General features: G+C 42.6%; 1 protein-coding gene across 1 annotated transcript in view; it reads left to right on the top strand.

Moving 5' to 3' along the window:
- The window catches only part of SERGEF (secretion regulating guanine nucleotide exchange factor), a 222,741-nt gene that overhangs the window by 116,426 nt on the left and 86,446 nt on the right, over window positions 1-19,869 (top strand). The gene's annotated exons all lie outside the window — the stretch shown is intronic.

Here is a 19,869-nt window from a genome sequence, read left to right as displayed (position 1 = left end):
AAGGCTCTGAAGAACCTAGGGGCAGGACAGGAATAAAGACGCAGACATAGAGGATGGACTTGAGGACACGGGGAGGGGGAAGGGTAAGCTGGGACGAAGTGAGAGAGTGGCATGGACATATATACACTACCAAATGTAAAATCGATAGTTAGTGGGAAGCAGCCGCATAGCATAGGGAGATGATCAGCTTGGTGCTTTGTGACCACCTAGAGGGGTGGGATAGGGAGGGTGGGAGGGAGATGCAAGAGGGAGGAGATATGGGGATATATGTATATGTATAGCTGATTCACTTTGTTATAAAGCAGAAACTAACACACCATTGTAGAGCAATTATACTCCAATAAAGATGTTTAAAAAGTAAGTAAATAAAGTAAAAAAAGAAACAAAAAACAATTAGGCTCAGCTGGAGACAGGCCGTCCACTTTTGGTAGACTTTCATTTTTAGAATGACCTTTTTGATTTTAAGCTGTACTTTGACATTTTAAGCATTTCTATCCATTGATCCTCATTCTGCCATCTCATTCTGCAACCTGATTCCTTTTCTTCCTGTCCCGTGGCCCTTGTACCATTCAAGTTTTCTCTTCCCCAGATTGAAAACACTTATTTTTTTTCCCCTTTATTTTTTACATGACATGTTGTAGCATAGCAGTAAGTGTACTCTCTGGAATCACACATAATTGGATTTAAATTCAGCTATGCCACGTACTAACTGAGATATTGGACAAGTTAACTTCTCTGAACCTTGGTTTCCTTATCTATGTATACGTTATAGGATTAATTCAGAGATTAAATGAGCTAATGCATGCAGAGCTCCTAATCACTTTCCCATGTCATATTATATACACCCAATACATGGTGGCCACTATTATTATTTCCATATTGTTACCCTTTTCCAATTTTGTTCTTTTTTTTTTCTGGATGTGATTTATTTTGGCAATGACCTTAATAAAATATGCTGCTCGAATTACACAAGTGTCTTAAAAAAGTTCAAAGTCCTTTATCCAATAATTGTACTTTTTATAAAATTTATCCCAAGGAAATAATCAGAAATAAGCAAAAATTTTTGGTCAACAGTGTTTGTCACAACACAGTTTATAATGGCAAAATATTGAAAGCAATCTAGGTAACTAAGAATAGGGAAATAATGAAATTACGGCACATTCCTATGATGCTATAAAGCCATAAAAATCACATTTTTCATGAAAGTGATGACATGGGAAACATAACATTTTGTTAAGTGCCAAAGTCATAATATAAAACAGAATATATAGCATGACCCTAACTGTGTTTCTGAAATTATGTATCTTTTATTCACATACAGACAGATATTGTTAGGGAAAGGATTGAAAGGAAACATGCCATGTGTTAATAGTGAGTGGTGGGATTATAGGTGTTCTTTATTTTCCTCACTATATTTTTTTCGTAATAACTATGAACTACTTTTATAATCTGAAAAAAATTAATAAATTTTATTTTAAAATTATTTTATGTATGGAGCCTAGAATAGAACCTGACAGGCCACAACTTTGTCCTGAACCAGAAAAGTTGCAGAGTCACATCAGTAGATCAAGAGAGTACCTCTGATGGTCCCTCAGCTGGGAACTGGCCTGAAGGCAGTGGGATTCTAGGAGGCTGCCGCTGGGGACAGGATGGCAGCACTCATTAGACTGTTGACTAATGGGGCTGCCCCTAGGAAGGAAGTCTGTCTGGCTGGGTCACATGGCATAGTCAGTTGCAGCAGATACAACAGTTACTCTTAGTGCCGTATTCATTGTTATACTGCACACGGCTTGTTATGATAAGCTTTGATGTCTCTGTCACATCTTAGCTGCATCCTTGGCTTTTTAATCCCAGAAAGAATAAAGCCTTAGGATCTGGACCTCTAGACTTTGTTTTGTTTTGTTCTAATCAAAAAAGTAAAATTGATTCTTAGTGTGAGGGGCTCCAGGGCACCAGAGGGCCTCTTGGTCAGGGGCCATGTTCAGGTGGTCCTGCCCTACGCCTGGCAATGGCCCAGCCAAGCTCTACTGTGTAGCTGCTGAAGCAAAGGTAAAGATTCTTGCGTCCTGTGCACAATGGCTCAGAGTCAGCCTGTAGGCTTGTTTTTGTTGCTACTGTTGCTGGGGATAGAACTGAGAGGGGAGGGAGCTGTGTTGTCTCCATCCACACAGTAGGGGTCCACTTTCTAACTGTTCCCATCCTGGGGCATCACCCACAGGCTTTTCCTCAGGCCTTGTGGGATCTACCTGTCTTGTGTGGGAGGCCATTCTGTTTATCCAGTGACTCAAATTCTGAACATCTGAAGAATCATCTAGTCTCTGAATTCAGCCATTACTTATAGAGCTCAAAGCATTTACAAGACCCTGGTAAGGAGTTGAGGAAATTCAGATAAATCCAGTGTCATTCATCTAGCATTTCCTGAGTATCTACTCTGTGTGTCAAATTCTGAGCCATGAACTGTGGGAGGTACACAGATGTGAGTGACTTTAATTCAACAAGCATCTGATTAGGACCTACTATGTTCAGGGCACTCTGCAAGGCACTAGGGAAGTAGATTAATGAGACACAGTCTTCATGCTTAAGGAAGTTACAACCCATGTAATCTGGGAAGAGAGAGACGTGGGAACCACTTAATAAAAAGTGGAATAAGTACTATTTCTATAGCAGGGCCCAGAGGAGAGAGTAATTACTTCTGAAGTGGCCTGGCTACTTACTGGCTATGTGCTTTTAGTCAAGGTATTTAACCATTCTATTCCTTAGTGAATGTATCAAATAAAGATATGATGAGTTAATTCCCATAAAGTGCCTAGAATGGGATTTAGCAGTCATAGATGTTAACAATCCTTTCCCTTCTCCTCTTCACCTCCCTCCTTCCCAAGGATGAATGGTGAAGTTTTCCCTGAACCGAGGGGACAGCATGAGTGAGGCGTGATGAGGAGCAGGGTGGCAGAATGGGTGTATGGGGTCTGATGAGGCTGGCATGCAAGTATTTGTGGATAATTCTACTGGGGAAAGAGACTAGAGAACTACACTAGGTCCAGACCATGGAGGATCTTCAATACCAGACAAGGAATGTGGGTTTGGGCGACAGAGAGCAAACTAATCCATGTGTACTTTCAGAAGAGCATCTTGGCAGAGCAAGGAGAGGTTGGGGAAGAGAGGGACACCACTGAAGCTGCTGCAGAATTCCAGGCAAGAGTGAAGGCCAGAAGTAAGACACTTCTCTGATTCCCTTAGTGTGGTAGGGGCTGAGGAAGAGATTTAGTTCTCTTTCTGTGTGCCTGCCTGTGGGTTTCTTGCTGAAGGAACGTTGGTTTGAGTGACAGTTTGTCCCATGTAGCCCGTAAATTTTAATATTCTGAGATTATGTTCAGTCTCTGACCTCAAGGCTGATCCACCCATACATTCCTGCCCACTTAGCTGTACTCATTGCATTGTATGCGAGGTGAGCATATATATGAGACTTCCTGTGCTTGGACACCAGTGGCTTGCACAGAGCTGGGCAGCTGTGGAACCTGCTGAAATCTCAAATAGCCTCATTGCAGGGGAGCTTTTATGAAGAGAAGCGTAATATTTAAAATCACAACAACGAAAATTCATATAAAGACATATTTTCCAGAGGCCTTATAATATGAAAAGAGTTGGATATCACAGGAGATGGAAGTAACATTTATTGAACTACGCCTAAAGTATCAGGAGCTGGGGTGGGTTCTTTGGCATACTTGATCTCACTGAATCTTTGCAATCCTGTGATGCAAGTATTACTGTACCTGTTATACAGTGAAGAAATGAAGGCTCAGAGGTGCAGTCTTTATGCCCAAGGTCAGGTGACTTAACAAGTGTCAGACTTGGGACCAGGCTCTTAATCTCCATGAGCCTCAATTTTCTCATCTACCTTCAATACCTTTACTTCTTTGCTCAGTTCCCCTGTATGAGACCAGTCCACTGTCCCACACACAGTCCAGCTGCTACCTTCCTTGCCCAGGATCCCATTCCCCACCAGGCCACTGCTGTCCAGCCAGGCTCTGAGCCCTCACTGGGCTGCTGCCGCCCCTGCTGAGCCACTTGCTTCACATGGGTTCCCATCGTCCACTCCCCTACTTGGTCACCTTCCTTTCTTTTGGACTGAATTATTCAGGAAGGAAGGCTATACTTTTTACTTTACTTTTCTCTTTTTCTTTGTTTTGGTTGAAATATAACAAACAGTAATATGTGCAGATCTTACATATTCAACTCAATGAATTTTTACATTTGTATATACCTGTGCAATCACCCAAATTAGGCACCTCAGCAAGCCCCCTGATACCTTTAATTCTAACTCTTGTGTCCACAGGGTTCCTCTTTGCCCTCTCTCATTACATATTTGTGTTTTCTTTGTCTGCAATGAAAACTCTAGCTCCCAAGAACATTAATGTATTTCCCCATTTGCACAGTCCTAAAATATATACAAAATACTTTCAGAATTAATACATGCATACTGCTATGGAAAAAAAAAATGAATCCACTAAGTAGAGTTAAGGATGTTTTTAACAGCTCTTTTTGTTTTCAAACAGACCTTATTTAGTCAAAGTACTTTGTTTAAAAGTTAGTAGGGGGTGTGGTAAGAGGGGAGTTAGCGTCTCCCCACAACTAGGGCATCTGCAGGCCGCTGGTGGGGAACTCTGACCCCCAAGGAAACGGGAGGAACCCCAAAGTGAACCGGTAGGACGTAGGGGGACGGAGGGGGAAGGAGCAGTGGAGGCCAGACAAGATCAGTGCCTCCCCCCTCGGGCTTCCCTGGTGGCACAGTGGTTGAGAGTCCGCCTGCCGATGCAGGGGACACGGGTTCGTGCCCCGGTCCGGGAAGATCCCACATGCTGCGGAGTGGCTGGGCCCGTGCGCCATGGCCGCTGAGCCTGCGCGTCCGGAGCCTGTGCTCCGCAACGGGAGAGGCCACAACAGTGAGAGGCCAGTGGACCAAAAAAAAAAAAAAAGATCAGTGCCCCTGAAGCCAGGGAGATCAGGAGAGGCAGGTGGGAGGGGCCCTGTGGGAGGAGTGAGAGAGGAGCGGAGGGCGATTGCCCTGCCCACTTGGGCACAGGGAGCCTGCTGAGCTCCCTGGCTGGTCCCCTGCCCTCCAAGGCCCCGCCTTCCCCCCACTAGCAGCATTGGTCCTGAGGGCATAGGAGGGAGGCAGTGAGATAGGAGAGGCAGGTGGGAGGGGCCCTCCCAGACCCCAGACTGGAGGAGCAGTCTGGCATTTGCCCAGACTGCGGGGCAAAGTAGCGTTTGCCCCACCTACTTGAGCCCAGGAAGCCTGCTAGGCTCCCAGGTGAGATCCCCTGCCCTCTGAGACCAGGGTGGGGGGCACACTTGGGCCCCTTCTGTTCCTTGAGCCTAAGCCACACACCCCCACAGCCCCCAGGGCCTTTTCCAGCCCTGTGGGTCCTGAGCATTGGCCCTGCCCACCACCCAAATCTCACCCTTGCTTAGGCCCCGTTCTCCACGCCCAAGGCCTTCCCCTCAACCCCTGCCTTTTTTTTTTTTTTCTTTTTTTCTTTTCCCTCCTCTTTTTTACTATTGTGGTACTGATGTACCTTCCGGCTGTTGATTCATCTATGTTTTTATTTTTACATTCTTTCTAACATATCTGTTCGTTTCCTGGTCTAATTTTATTTTTTTACTTTGTTATTTTTCTCTCTTTTTTTTTTTGCCACCCCACGCAGCTTGCGGGATCTTGATTTGTGAGCCGGGGATTGGGGGGAGGCTCCTGTGGTGGGAGCTCTGAGTCCAAACCACTGGACTAACAGAGAACCTCAGAACCCAGGGAATATTTATTGGAGTGAGGTCTCACAGAGTTCCTCATCTCAGCACCAAGACCCAGCTCTACCCAATAGCCTACAAACTCCAGTGTTGGAAGCCTCAGGCCAAACAACCGGTAAAACAGAACACAATCCCACTCATAAAAAATAAAAAAATGAGAAGGCAAAAAAATATCTCATAGATGAAGGAGCAAGGTAAAAACCTACAAGACCAAATAAATGAAGAGGAAATAGGCAATCTACCTGAAAAAGAATTCAGAGTAATGATAGTAAAGATGATCCAGAATCTCGGAAATAGAATGGAAGCACGGATTGAGAAAATACAAGAAATGTTTAACAAAGATCTAGAAGGACTAAAGAACAAACAAACAGAGATGACCAACACAATAACTGAAATGAAAAATACACTAGAAGGAATTAATAACAGAATAATGGAGGCAGAAGAACAAATAAGTGAGCTGGAAGACAAAATGGTGGAAATAACTGCCGAGGAGCAGAATAAAGAAAAAAGAATGAAAAGAATTCAAGGCAATCTCAGAGACCTCTGTGACAACACTGAATGCACCAACATTTGAGTTATAGGGTCCCAGGAGAAGAGAATAAGAAAGGGTCTGAGAAAATATTTGAAGAGATTATAGTGGAAAACTTCCCTAACATGGGAAAGGAAATAGTCACCCAAGTCCAAGTAGCAGAGAGTCCCATACAGGATAAACCCTAGGAAAAACACACCAAGACACATATTAATCAAACTAACAAAAATTAAATTCAAAGAAAAAATATTAAAAGCAGCAAGGGAAAAACAACATACAAAGGACTCCCCATAAGGTTATCAGCTGATTTTTCAGTGGAAACTGCAGGCCAGAAGGGAGTGAGGATATACTTAAAGTGATGAAAGAGAAAAATCTACAATCAAGATTACTCTACCCAGCAAGGGTCTCATTCAGATTTGATGGAGAAGTCAAAAGCTTTTCAGACAAACAAATCTAAGAGAATTCAGCACCACCAAACCAGCTTTAAAACAAATGCTAAAGAAACTTCTCTAAGCGGGAAACACAAGAGAAGAAAAAGACCCACAAAAACAAACCCAAAACAATTAAGAAAATGGTAATAGGAACATACATATCTATAATAACCTTGAATGTAAATGGATTAAATGCCCCAACCAAAAGACACAGACTGGTTGAATGGATACAAAAACAAGACCCATATATATGCTGTCTACAAGAGACCCACTTCAGACCTAGGGACACATACAGACTGAAAGTGAAGGGATGGAAAAGATATTCCATGCAAACTAAAATCAAAAGAAAGCTGGAGTAGCAATACTCATATCAGATAAAAAAGACTTTAAAGACTGTTACAAAAGATAAGGAGGGACACTACATAATGATCAAAGGATCAATCCAAAAGGAAGATATAACAATTATAAATGTGGATGCACCCAACAAAGGAGCATCCCAGTACATAAGGCAAATCTAACAACCATTAAAGGAGAAATCGACAGTAACACAATAATAGTAGGGGACTTTAACATCCCACTTACACCAATGGACAGATCATCCAAACAGAAAATAAATAAGGAAACACAAGCTTTAAATGACACAACTGACCAGATAGACCTAATAGATATTTATAGAACATTCCACCCAAAAGTGGCAGAATACACTTTCTTCTCAAGTGCACATGGAACATTCTCCAGGATAGATCACATCTTGGGTCACAAATCAAGCCTCAGAATATTTAAGAAAATTGAAATCATACCAAGCATCTTTTCTGACCACAACACTGTGAGATTGGAAATCAATTACAGGAAGAAAACTGTAAAAAACACAAATACATGGAGGCTAAATGGTGCGCTACTAAATAACCAAGAGGTCACTAAAGAAATCAAAAAAGAAATTTTAAAAATACATAGAAACAAATGACAGCAAAAACACTACAACACAAAACCTATGGGACACAGCAAAAGCAGTTTTAAGAGGGAAGTTTATAGCAATTCAACCGCACCTCAAGAAACAAGAAAAATCTCAAATAAACAATCTAACCCTACACTTAAAACAACTAGAGAAAGAAGAACAAAGAAAACCCAAAGTCAGTAGAAGGAAAGAAATCATAAAGATCAGAGCAGAAATAAATGAAATAGCAACGAAGAAAACAATAGCAAAGATCAGTAAAACTAGAAGCTGGTTCTCTGAGAAGATAAACAAAAATTGATAAACCCTTAGCCAGACTCATCAAGAAAAAGAGGGAGAGGACTCAAATCAATAAAATTAGAAATGAAAAAGGAGAAATCACAACTCACACTGTAGAAATACGAAGTATAATCCTATACTATAAATACGAAGTATAATCCTATCCTATACTATAAATACGAAGTATAATCCTATACTATAAACAACGATATGCCAATAAAATGGACAACCATGAAGAAATGGACAAATTCTTGGAAAGGTACAATTTTCCAAGACTGAACCAGGAAGAATTAGAAAATATAAACAGACATATCACAAGTAATGAAATTGAAACCGTAATTACAAATCTTCCAACAAACAAAAGTCCAGGACCAGATGGCTTCACAGGCGAATTCTATCAAACATTTAAAGAAGAGCTAACACCTATCCTTCTCAAACTCTTCCAAAAAATCGCAGAGGGATAAACACTCCCAAATTCATTCTACGAAGCCACCATCACCCTGATACCAAAACCAGAAAAAGGTATCATAAAAAAAGAAAATTATAGACCAATATCACTGATGAACATAGATGCAAAAATCCTGAACAAAATACTAGCAAACAAAATGCAACAGCACATTAAAAGGATCATACACCATGATCAAGTGAGATTTACCCAAGGGATGCAAGGATTCTTCAATATACACAAATCATTCAGTGTAATACACCACATTAACAAATTAAGGAATAAAAACCATATGATCATCTCAATAGATGCAGAGAAAGCTTTTGACAAAATTCAACACCCATTTATGATAAAAACTCTCCAGAAAACGGGCATAGAGGGAACCTACCTCAACATAATAAAGGCCATATATGACAAACCCACAGTGACCATCATACTTAGTGGTGAAAAACTGAAAGCATTTACACTAGGATCAGGAACAAGACAAGGATGTCCACTCTCGCCACTCTTATTCAACATAGTTTTGGAAGTCCTAGCCACAGCAATCAGAAGAAAAAGAAATAAAAGGAATACAAATTGGAAAAGAAGAAGTAAAACTGTCACTCTTTGCAGATGACATGATACTATACATAGAAAATCCTAAAGATGCCACCAGAAAACTACTAGAGCTAATCAATGAATTTGGTAAAGTAGCAGGATACAAAATTAATGCACAGAAATCTCCTGCATTCCTATACACCAACAACGAAAAGTCAGAAAGAGAAATTAAGGAAACACTGCCATTTACCAATTGCAACAAAAAGAGTTAAATACCTGGGAATATATCTGCATAAGGAGGTGAAGACTTGTACTCAGAAAACTATAAAACACTGATGAAAGAAATCAAAGATGATATAAACAGATGGAGAAATATATCATGTTCTTGGATTGGAAGAATCAATATGACTATACTACCCAAAGCAATCTACAGATTCAGTGCAATCCCTATCAAGCTACCAATGGCATTCTTCACAGAATTAGAACAAAAATTTTTACAGTTTGTATGGAAACACAAAAGACCCCAAATAGCCAAAGCAATCTTGAGAAAGAAAAACAGAGTTGGAGGAATCAGGCTCCCCAACTTCAAACTATACCACAAAGCTACAGTAATCACGACAGTATGGTTCTGGCACAAAAACAGAAATATAGATCAGTGGTACAGGATAGAATGCCCAGAGATAAACCCACACATGTATGGGAACTTAATTTATTACAAAGGAGGCAAGAATATAGACTGGAGAAAAGACAGCCTCTTCAATAAGTGGTGCTGGGAAAACTGTACAGCTGTTCATGTAAAAGAATGAAATTAGAACACTACTTAACACAATACACAAAAATAAACTCAAAATGGATTAAAGACTTAAATGTAAGACCAGACACTATAAAACTTTTAGAGGAAAACATAGGAAAAACACTCTTTGACATAAACCACAGCAAGATCTTTTTTGACCCACTTCCTAGAGTAACAGAAATAAAAACAAAAATAAACAAATGGGACTTAATTCAACTGAAAAGCTTTTGCACAGCAAAGGAAACCATAAACAAGACAAAAAGACAACCCTTAGAATGGGAGAAAATATTTGCAAATGAGACAACAAAGGATTAATCTCCAAAATATACAAACAGCTCATGGAGCTCAATATCAAAAAAAACAAACAATCCAGTTAAAAAATGGGCAGAAGACCTAAATAGACATTTAACCAAGGAAGACATACAGATGGCCAAGAGGCACATGAAAAGATGCTCAACATCACTAATTATTAGAGAAATGCAAATCAAAACTATAATGAGGTATCACCTCACGGCTGGTCAGAATGGCCATTATTAAAAAAGCTAAAAACAATAAATGCTTGCAAGGGTGTGGTGAAAAGGGAACCCTCCTACACTGTTGGTGGGAATGTAAATTGATACAACCACTATGGAAAACAGTATGGAGGTTCCTTAAAAGTGAAAATAGAATTACCATATGACCCAGCAATCCCACTGCTCGGTATATACCCTGAGAAATCCATAATTCAAAAAGAGACATGCACCACAATGTTCACTGCAGCACTATTTATAATAGCCAGGACATGGAACCAACCTAGATGTCCATCAACAGATGAATGGATGAAGAAGATGTGGCACATATGTACAATGGAATATTACTCAGCCGTATAAAGAAACGAAATTGAGTTATTTGTAGTGAGGTGGATGGACCTAGAGTCTGTCATACAGAGTGAAGTGAGAAAGAGAAAAACAAATACTGTATGTTAACACATATATATGGAATCTAACTAGAAAAAAAAAAAGTGGTACCGATGAACCTAGTTGTAGGGCAGGAATAAAGAGGTAGACATAGAGAATGGACTTGATGACATGGGTGGGAGGGTGAAGCTGGGGCAAAGTGAGAGTAGCATCAACATATATATACTACCAAATATAAAATAGTTGGCTGGTGGGAAGCAGCAGCATAGCACAGGGAGATTGGCTCGGTGCTTTGTGATGACCTAGGAGGCGCAAGAGGGAGGGGATATGGGGACATGTGTATGCATATGGCTGATTTGCTTTGTTGTGCAACAGAAACTAACACGGTATTGTGAAGCAATTATACTCCAATAAAGATCTATTAAAAAAAAAAGTTACTAGGATTGGTTCTTTTTTCCCCTCCTTCAGAACAGTTATATTATTTATTTGAAATAAGTTTGCCTATTTTTGAGCTTCACATAGATAGTGTCATACAATATTTACTCTTCTGTGTCTGGTTTCTTTTGTTCACTACCTTCTTGAAGATTTATCCATGTTTTGAATAGCAGTAGGGTTTTTTCCCCATTGTTATAAAGTATTCTGATTATACTACACTTTATTCATTCTACTGATGATCAGTATTTGGGTAATTTTATGTTTTCATTTATTATGAATAAAGCAGCTGTGAACATTCTTGTACATGTCTTTTTTTTTTTTTTTTTTTTTTTTTCGGTATGCGGGCCTCTCACTGTTGTGGCCTCTCCCGTTGCGGAGCACAGGCTCCAGACGCGCAGGCTCAGCGGCCATGGCTCACGGGCCCAGCCGCTCCATGTCATGTGGGATCTTCTTGGATCGGGGCGCGAACCCGTGTCCCCTGCATCGGCAGGCGGACTCTCAACCACTGCGCCACCAGGGAAGCCCTTGTACATGTCTTTTGATGGAAGTAAGTAATTGTTTATTTTGGGTTCTTGGGTACTTGGGAAGTAAGTATCGTTTGTTTTGGGTGTGTGTGTGAGTGTGTGTATGTATATGTATGTATTTACCTTTAGCAGATACTGGCAAACAATTTTTCAGTGCAGTTGTTGAATTTATATTCCTGCCAGCAATGTAAGAGATTTCCACATCCTCACCAGCACTTGGTATTGGCAGTCTTTTTAAATTTCAGCCTGTGTTGGCTATTATGGAAAGGGTTCAGGTTTTTTTGTTGTTTGTTTTTTACATGTTTATTGGAGCATAATTGCTTTACAATGTTGTGTTAGTTTCTGCTGTATAACAAAGTGAATCAGCTGTATGTATACATATATCCCCATACCCCCTCCCTATCCCACCCCTCTAGATGGTCACAAAGCACCCAGATGATCTCCCTGTGCTATGCGGCTGCTTCCCACTAGCTGTTTTACATTTGGTAGTGTATGTATGTCCATGCCACTCTCTCACTTTGTCCCAGCTTCCCCTCCCCCCTCACCTCCCACTGTGTCCTCAAGTCCGTTCTCTACGTCTGTTCTTTATTCCTGTCCTACCACTAAGTTCATCAGAACCATTTTTTTTTAGATTCCATTTATGTGCATTAGCATATGGTATTTGTTTTTCTCTTTCTGACTTACTTCACTCTGTATGACAGACTCTAGGTCCATCCACCTCACTACAAATAACTCAATTTCGTTTCTTTTTATGGCTGAGTAATATTCCATTGTATATATGTGCCACATCTTCTTTATCCATTCATCCGATGATGGACACTTAGGTTGCTTCCATGTCCTGGCTACTGTAAATAGTGCTGCAATGAACATTGTGGTACATGACTCTTTTTGAATTATGGTTTTCTCAGGGTATATGCCCAGTAGTGGGATTGCTGGGTCATATGGTAGTTCTATTTTTAGTTTTTTAAGGAACCTCCATACTTTAGGGTTCAGTTTTTTTGAGAAGCATGCTGTAGGATGTTTGGCTGGCCCGAATCTGTTAATTACCTGTCTTGAGGTTGGCTGTTCAGCTCTCATGGTTGTATCCTGTTCTCAAGGGCATAAGTAACTTACTGGTGTTGCCTTTACTGAAATTCAGATGCATTGTTGTGGTAGGCGCTTTTAGTCTGTAAGGATCAGAGATACTCTCAGGTTACTTTAGTATTGTAAGGATGGTCATGAGTACTGGAAACAGGTGAAGCAAATGCCTTATAAAAGAACAACTGGAAGGTCACTTAGAACACAAGGCAGCTCAAAAATCTAGACTTTCTTGCACCGTCAGCAACTGGATCTAGAAAACTCACATTCCAGTGACCTAGCTACTCTTCTTTAGTTTGTTCCTGCTGCTTCTGCTTCTGACTCTTCTGCCTGTATCTCCTCTGTATATTAACCTTTCTTAGGTCTATATCTTCCAGCTACGGCTCCAGCTACCACCTAGAGGACTCACACCCTACAACCTTTTTCAGGCAGAATTTCCACATTAAGCCACTTCACAGTCTGTGGCCAATCTATGCATTAACCTGCTTTTGGCAGGTATCCACCCATAGCCCATCCACACCAATTAGGCCACAGGTGCACATAGTATCAACATAACAACTTAGGAGAAAGGAATTTTCTTAGAAATGCACTATGGGAAAAGCAAGCATTCCGAGTGCCTGTTTAGTTTAATTGTGGATATTAAATTCAAATTCAGTAGACATTTCTCAAGTCCTCTCCTTATCTGCCAGTAGAGTAACTCTGTTGAAAAAGGAAATGAACTGTTCATAGTGAACCTATGCCAGTTCCTAACACTTATAGTTTCCTTTTACATGTTCCCAAATTATATATTTTATATGTTCTGGAAATGTATCTGCAGAACAGGGTCAAACTCAAATTGAATTTTATTCTGTGGAAGTTGCGGGGCGGGGGCTGTGAAAGGGTTTTAGGATGTATGAGATTCACTTGTTTCTTAATATCCCATTTTAAAGATGAGGGAACTGAAGTCCAGAGAGGTGAAGAGATTTGCCCAAGGTCATATGACTAGGAAGTGGCAGGGCAAGGACTCAAATCCAGGTCTTCTGGTTCCATACTTAGAGCTCTTCCCACTACCCAACACTGCCTGGGGAGACATACCCTACCGCCACACTCGAATTATCAACAGTACAAAGGAGGTTTGACAAAAGCAAACTTCAGCCAAGGCAAGTGGTAGGATTTAAGAGAAGGCAGATCTTTTAGGGGCTGAGATGATCTGGGAGACTTCCTGAAGGCAGTGGGTTTTGAACTGGGTCTTGTAAAGTTGGTAAGGTTTAGAATGGTATGGAAAAGGGAGAATGGTGCAAATAACCGTGCAAAAGCTATGCTTTTAGGTAGCTCTTAAAAGCATCCAGGTTGGAGTGAAAAGGACTGAACTAAGATGGTAGCAACTGAAAAATCAAGATATTGAGAAGGCAGAATTAACAGGATCTTGAGACAGAGTAGGAGGGAGATGAAAGAGTCAGAGATCTGTTAGTCACTTGAGAGTTTGAGCCTTAGTGACTGGGGCAGTCTGGAACCAGTGTCAGAAGAAGAGGGGCAGTATGTGTAGTGGTTAAGCTCACAGGCTTTGGATCAAGGCTGACCTGGGTGTATAGCAGGTGTGACTTACCTAGTTTAAGACTTATTTTCGTATAGAATGTGCAAAAAAAAAAATTACTTTGCAGGGAAAATGGGTTCTTTGCCCCTGGACTTTGAGGTGGAGGACAAGATGGAGCCTCTGGGCCCAGAGGTCTCATTTTTTGGCCTCCGTTGACATCTAGGCTTCAGTCAAAAGCTGAAGCCCTCACAAAGGGAGTTAAAGGTGTCTTAAAGCTAGGTGCTTCCAGAAGCAAGCAACTGTGCTGCCTCTCTGCTGTCACCAGGACCTCCTTTGAGGCTATTTCTGAGCCTAGGGGTAAAGCTCCGTTGGCTGACAGGACTGCACTTTGCTGTAAAACATGTCCAGACTCCCAGCCTGCTTTTCTAACAGGTTTGTAAATTCTGGTTTGTCTCCCCAGAGTTCTAAGCAGATGGCAACTGAGTTAGGGCAGAGCTCAGCAAAGGCTGCACTGAAGCGCCCATTCCCTTCCCCGTTAACCCCGGCCGAGGAGACGCTGCCGTTCTGAAACTGCTTCCCAGCCTGCTTTTTCCCCCCCGGGCTGGGCGGCGCCTGCCAAAGACTAGCCTTGAGGGTGGGAGCCTGAGCGGAGCAGCCGAAGCCCTCCCCCAGCAGAGTACCCCACGGAATGGACGCCCCACCCCGCCGTCACGTGCCTCCACACGTGCGCGTCGTTGCCATAGCATCGGCCGGCGCCCAGGCCCATTGGCGTGAGGCGGAACCAATCAGTAGGCCCCTCAGGCTGCTGCGCGCCATGGGGGGTTCCTGAGCTGCCGCCCCGGAGCTGGGATGAAGCTGAGGATGGTCCCTGGTTGGTGATGGGGACAAGTCTCGGGTCCTGGCTTCTGCCTGGTTCCTCTCCTTGGAATCTCAGTGCTTCTTCCCCTGAGTCACGGTCGCACCCCGCCCCACTCTGATTTCCCCGTTCAAAGTGTGCAGAGTTGAACAACCTGGTGGAGTTCCCCGAGAGGTGATAGCTTCCACAGCGAAGGCACAGGACAAATGTTTGTTGCCGTTTTACAGCCATTTCTCCCAAGAAAAAGCCCTGGAACAGCCCTTGATAGATCCAGAGGTGGGTACTCCTAGCCCCAGAAAGATGTTTGAGCCTAGTAAACCTGGGGCTCTCCCAGCATAAGATCCCTTGATAATTGGCACAGGGTTGCCAGATGTAAGAACTGGGTGGCGGTGTATTTCCATGCTGAATGGGAATAGGAAGGGTTTAGACAGTTAACAGGACAAAGTTTGAACGAGAATCGTCACAGAATTCTGCACCTCCACCAGCTGTAACACACTGGTAAGTTATCTTACCTCTCTGAACCCCAATTGCCTCATTTGTAAAGCGGTTGTAACAAAGAAATCTTAGATTTAGTATAAGTTTAAATGAAAAAGTACAAGCAAAGCAGTTAGCCAGGTACCTGGCCATAATCTCTCAATAAGGGCCTGTCCGCTGTTTTTAGAAATGGTACAAGTGTACCGGTGGAAACTGAAGTGCTCACATTCAACATTTGGCAAATATTTTTACATTAATCTACTTTTTGCTTATTCACTTAGTTATTCATTCATTTAACCCATTAATGTATTCAGCATATATTTACTGAGCATCTACTACCAGTCAATTCTTACCCCAGTTCATCCCTGTCCAACTGTATTTAGTGGGTTCCAATCCCAAGGGGAGTTGCGGCTCCCTTCACAAGAGCTGATGGAATCTAGCTTGGCAGGAGGGGTGCTGGGAGATCTTGTCCCTGTGGCAGTTGGGGCTTTGGAAGTTGTTTTTTGCAGCTCTGCCTCCTCAGGCTCAGTTGCCTGAACAGAGCAGACCCCTCTAGTACTTGAGCAGCACTGAGACAGGACAACTTTCCACAGGCTCCTCTGTCCCCCATCCCTCACCCCTGGGGAGGTGTGCCCCCTGTATCTTGAAGGCCCCAACCAGCAAGCTGGAACCCACTTTCTCTACTGTGGGACTCTGTCACCTAGGACTGACCTCTGTTGGTGGCCCACTGTGCTTTGCTGTCCTAGGATTCCTGGAACAATCCTGTGCTTTTGATACCCCATCATCTCTGCACTCTATTCTTTTAGTGCCCTTCCAGCCCTCACTGTGCATCTCAGTGCCTGTCTCCATTTGCCTGGAGTCTCCACACCACGACTCACACTTGTTTTGTGACCATCTAACTTCTCTGGGCCATCGTCTTTGGGCCCCTTCATGCCCTGTACTTGGACTGTGTGGCAGGGATGTTACTGGGCAGGCACCCTGCTGGATCTCTGAGAGACAGAGGTGCTTAACCCACACAGTTCATAAGCAGACATCTCATGTGTGCTAAGGGCCGTGATGCGTGGCGCTGTGGGAGAAGCCACAGTAGAACAGCTGGCTCCGCTTTGAGAAGTCAGGGAAGTCGTTGCCAGGAGGTGACCTAAGCAATCTTAGAGGATTTTGCTAGATAGACAGTGGGAGAAAGGGAAGTCACATCAAGGAGACTAGCATGCATAAAAACCTGAAATCACATGATATTCTTACAGAAAATGTAGTGTGAATAGAAAAAAGGGAATATGTTCTTTGGGGTTGAGAGTTCATGAGTAGCAGGGGGAAGAAGTGAGGCCAGAGAGGTAAACAGGGGCCTACACTTGAGGGCCTTGTGAGCCATACTGTGTACTTTAGACTTTGCCCTTCCAATGCTGGGATCCTGTGGAGGGTTTTCTATAGGGGCATGGCATGTGCAGAGTTGTATGTAAGGAAGGTGAGACCCATGTCTTTGAGGGGATGGGTTGTCTCATTTGTTCTCTAGCAGTTCTGTAAGGCAGATGGGAAAATACTGTTTTCTACTTTTCATGCCTGAGAACGCTGAAGCTCCAGAGGTTAAATACCTTGCCAAAGTTCTCAGAACCCGAAAGCAGAGGACCTAGGATTCACCTGGCTTCCTGGATCTGAATCCCTTTCTCATGGGCACACTGCCATTGTTAACAGAGTCTTCTAGAAAGCTGGGCAGTGAGTAGATGCTGACAGAAGCAATGTGAAGCAAATGGTCATTGATACAATCTTGTTGAAGGAGTGTAGTGCTGGGATTTTGTGGCCTGTGGTGTTCAGTCTCCTGACCTCTGTACCAGTGCACAGACAGCAAGAAACAGCGGGGAGCTTTGAGCTTCAAGTGCAACATTGCCTTGACAAAATCCATTCATCACTGTCTCGCTCATTAATTCACAGCAGCGTCTGCTGCCTGACGCTGGCATTTGTCAGTGGCTTGTTTCTGGAAGCCCCTGGTCTTCAAGGCTGGTCAGCTCTGCAGCCCACAGCCCCAGGGTGAGCCCGGGCAGTCAGAGGCAGGTCCTTTCTGCCTACATTTTGTAAAATGAAATAACTTTATTTTTTAAAACACAAGGGTAGCGTGACTTAGCAGTACAGAACGTGAGCTTGGAGATAGACAAACCTGGGTTTTAGTTCTATGGCTGTGCCACTTAGCAAGCTAGGAAAGTTATGTAATGTATATGAACCTCAGTTCTCTTCTCTCTAAAATGAGCAAAGTCAAACCTACCTGAGAAGATGATCATGATGAGGAAGATGAGATAGTGTTTATAAAGAGCCTTGGCATGACACCTGGCACATATGAGTCCTCAATATGGTGGCTTTAATTCCTGCTCTTATTGTTCCCACCACCACTACCAGCCATCCTACTGCTACCACCAGTTAAAGAATGTTTGAAAAATAGAAAATAGAAGAAAAAAATCTTATAATCTCATCACCATGGCACAGCTACCCTTATAATTTGTTTCCTTCAAATCTTTTTTCCCCACTACTTCAGAGTATATCAGATTTTACAGCATATTTATTTTATAGCCAGGAAGGGTTTTTTTCCCCTCTATGGTGGGAATTGCATTATATTTATTTTTCTTATTTTTAATAGATAATTTTTCTGATTATAAAAATAGTGTGTAAAATTTAGAGACCATAGAAAAAGTCAAAGGGAAAACCATACTCATAATGCCTCCTTTATGCTTAGCCCAGAGGTTATCACTATTAACTTTTTGGAGTAACTCCTTCCAGTCTTTTATTCATATTTTATTAAAGATTTGAGATCATATTACATATACAGTTTTTATGTGGTTTTCCAGTTCATAGGATATTTTCCTTTATTGTAAACATCATTTTCTAAGCCTGCGTAATAATTTCCAAGTCATCAGATAGCTCTACCATAATTTACATAGGATTCTCCTGTTGTTAGACATCTGAGTTTTTTCCCAGTTCTTCAATCTAAGCAGCTTCCTATGACAGAACCTAGGGAACCAGCCTCAGTATAACCAGCAAGCATATGATGAACTTGTGCTGTGTGTATGGCCTGGGTGAGGCCTGGGGGGGACCCCTCAGATAGATACAGAGCCTGCCTCAAAGGAGCTCAGAGACTAGTTACCCTGGAATTATTTACTGGGGTAAAAATATACAGGTACTTCTTTGCCAGACAGTGTCAGGGAATCCACCTAAATGTGGGTAACCATCTTCCCTGTGGAAGCTGAGATCCTGGACGCATAACTTTTACAAAGAAAAAAGCCTCAGAAGCCTTGCTGCCCCTTCTCAACTACCAGTGGTTATTTTGCCTCCAATGCTCAAATGCCTTTTGAGCCTGTTACCTTGAGTGTTGGGGGCCTGTGCTAATTACCTTTGAATATCACTTCCAAGTGGTTTTTCACTGGGAAAGAGAGAGAAGCTATAGCACCAAGAAAGGAACTTGTGTGAGAATTAGGGAATCAGAGAGACCCTAGTCTTAGTTTTTTGTTGTTTTTTGTTTTTTGCTTTTTGCGGTCCGTGGGCCTCTCACTGTTGTGGCCTCTCCCGTTGCGGAGCACAGGCTCCAGATCCGCAGGCTCAGCGGCCATGGCTCACGGGCCCAGCCGCTCCGTGGCATGTGGGATCTTCCCCGACCAGGGCACGAACCCGTGTCCCCTGCATCAGCAGGCGGACTCTCAACCACTGCGCCACCAGGGAAGCCCCCTAGTCTTAGTTTTGACACACACTTCCTCTGGCACCTGAGGCAAGTTATTTTCTCTTCCCAAGTGTGTTTTCTCCTTGTAGTGTTAAAGATTGGACTAGATGACCTCCAGGGCTCTTCCAATTGACATTCCATGTGTACCTGAAGCCCTTTTCTTGCCAGGAGCTAAAGTGAGCGTCCTGATAAAGGTCACAGGATGCTTCTCCAGAGTCTCGAGTTCCTTTTAATTAGTACCTGAGGAGCCATTTATACTCTTATATTCCCAATCACTTCCTTCTGGTAGCATTTGGGACATGCAGAGACTGAAAGGCAAGAAGTCTCTCTCACTGGGTGCAGACACAGGATTCAGAACCCCAAATGATTGTCTTTTATGTATTAGGTATTTGTTCTTTATGTACTTTGTTCTTTCATTCATTCTCTCATTTAGCAGGTGTTAACTGAGCCCCAGGTTTTGTACAGTCCATCTGTGTAATACAGAGGGGAACGAGTCTCAGCGTTATTCTCAAGACACACACAGTCTAGTGAGGAGACAGGAAAAAATGTAAAAGACAACAAGATGATTGCTGCAGTGGGGGTACATATAAGTTGCATAATGCAAGGAGTGCTTGAGTCTGCCTAGAAGC

The sequence above is a fragment of the Lipotes vexillifer genome, unplaced genomic scaffold (assembly GCF_000442215.2).
Source record: "Lipotes vexillifer unplaced genomic scaffold, Lipotes_vexillifer_v1.1 scaffold892, whole genome shotgun sequence".
NCBI classification, from domain to species: Eukaryota; Metazoa; Chordata; class Mammalia; order Artiodactyla; family Lipotidae; genus Lipotes; species Lipotes vexillifer.
Note: the sequence above shows the minus strand (reverse complement) of the source record. Positions and strands in the feature narration are given on the sequence as shown.